This window comes from Arachis ipaensis, chromosome B03, assembly GCF_000816755.2.
Source record: "Arachis ipaensis cultivar K30076 chromosome B03, Araip1.1, whole genome shotgun sequence".
In the NCBI taxonomy this organism is placed as follows: domain Eukaryota; kingdom Viridiplantae; phylum Streptophyta; class Magnoliopsida; order Fabales; family Fabaceae; genus Arachis; species Arachis ipaensis.
In genome coordinates this window covers 43,713,555-43,715,842 of record NC_029787.2, presented here as the reverse complement: position 1 = coordinate 43,715,842, position 2,288 = coordinate 43,713,555, and positions in this window count along the sequence as shown.

Genomic DNA, 2,288 nt, shown 5'->3' with positions numbered 1-2,288 from the left:
TCTTATCAAGCTACAAACAGAATGAAAGTGAGAACTCTATCTTGTATCTCCAGCTCTTTGTAAAGTGTCCATTTGATTTGCACCCTGACCTGCTTTTAGCTCATCATTGGCAATCAATTTTTGCATTTTCAATTTCTTGAGCTTCTTGTAGTTGATCATGTTGTTTGCAAGATGCACCAACAATATTGACAATAGCAGTCAATTGTGTGAAAAACTCATGAATTTGAAGTATTTCCCTTGAAGCAGCCACTAGTGCTAACTGCAATCTATGAGCAAAACAATGGATATAATATGCTTGTCGGAAATCATTGAGAAATAAAGCTTGTAAACCATTCCATTCTCCTCTCATATTGCTAGCACCATCATACCCCTGACCTCGAATATTTTCAAATTTGGAGATTATAAATAGAAAGCACAGACACCAACTCTTTTTTCAAAATCAAGGCACTAGTATCACTAACATGTACAAGATCAAAGAAGCGTTCACGAACAAAACCATCCACATCAACAAATCTCAAAACAATAGCCATTTGTTCTTTTTTAGATTCATCACGAGCTTCATCAATGATAATACAAAATTTGGCATCTCCAATATCTTTTCTAATTGAGTTTCTTACCATTGTAGCAAGAACATGTAGAATTTCTTTCTGAACATCACTTGAAGTATATTTAGCAAATCTAAGAGTATTTTCCAAAACAAGCTTCTGAACACTACTATTGTAAGAACCCAAAAACTTTAACAATTCAATAAAGTTACCTCGATTATCTGAACTCGAGCTTTCATTATGGCCTCTATAAGCGCAACCTTGAAAAGTCAACTATCTAATACAATCAATAGATGCTCCAAGTCTACGTCGATTATTCTCAATTTCCTCTAATGTTTGTCGTTTCATAAGTGTATCAACATGTTGTGATTGCTTCATCAAATCATCACATGATTTCGTTGCCCTATGATGGAACGAATTGGGGCCTTTGCCAATGTGATTCAAAAGAGGACAATTTTTTTCACTATTTACCTTCTTCCAATTCCTGAAACCGTTTTCAATGAAAGCATTTGAACATGTATTGATTGAAGATTCCATAGCAAATAGGTAGCATGATAAACAATATACAGCATCATCTTTAATAGAATACTCTAACCATGAAGGATATAATTCAAACCAAGAAGCTTGAAAACGACGACGATGACTTGTATCGCTTGAGAATGGATACTTATCAAGTATTGGTTGATTTGGTCCAGTTTTAAGATAAGCTCGACGAATTTCATCTCTTTTACTTGGATGAAACTTCCAAATCATTGGTCGAATTCCTAGATCTCTTACCAAATGACATACTTCTATTTGTTCAGGATTAAGTTGTGGGCGCTTTGACTTTGAACTATCTTGTTGAGAGCTAAAGTGTTCATGTTTGATGCCTCAAGTATTGAAGAGGTTGGTGTTGATGTAACAACATTAGAAACATTTTCACTCTTCTAGTTAGTCTTTTTGAAAAAAGTATCTATTATTTTCATCTTGCTCATGATTCAACTAAATTCCTACAATTAAGAATTTACATAGATAATAAGATAAACATTATGCAACTTAACTAAACTCAGTTTATTTTATTTTTTGCAAATCAATAATATCACTGTCACAAACAATTTATAATGAAAAAAAAATTAAAAACAATACAAGAATAACATTATATTACATGATTCAAAAACCTAAATTATTATTACAATATTATAAACTAGATAAATAAATAAATAGATATATAAATTATTCATAAAAACAAATAAAATAAATAACTTACAAAAGAAAGAAGAATGAAAGATGATAATGGAAGACCAAAAACTATTTACTATCTTCTAAGTTGTAATGATAATGGAAATATATGGAGTGATGTTTTGTTTTCTAATTGAAAGAAGAGGGAAGAATGAAAAAAGTGATTTGTTGACTTTTTGTTATTGCCTTTTCAGATTCTTCACTTTTAATATAGATTGGAGTTTTTTTTTTTTTAATTAAGTATATGACCCACTATTCATAGCCCAAATAACACACTACTTTCTAAACCATTTTTTGAATAGAATTATGTACAGTATATATTTTTCAAAGGGGAAGAGGCCTACTTTTTTTTATAGGGGGCCACTCTTTAATTTTTTATTATTCTTATAAACAAAATTTTTTTTTGGGAGGGCCATTGCCTTCCCTACAATCTAAGAAGTTTCGCCCCTGATTGTACTAATATTCTAACTAATGAGTTATAACTCAAATGACATAGTTTCTCTATACTTATCTAAGAAGTCGCGA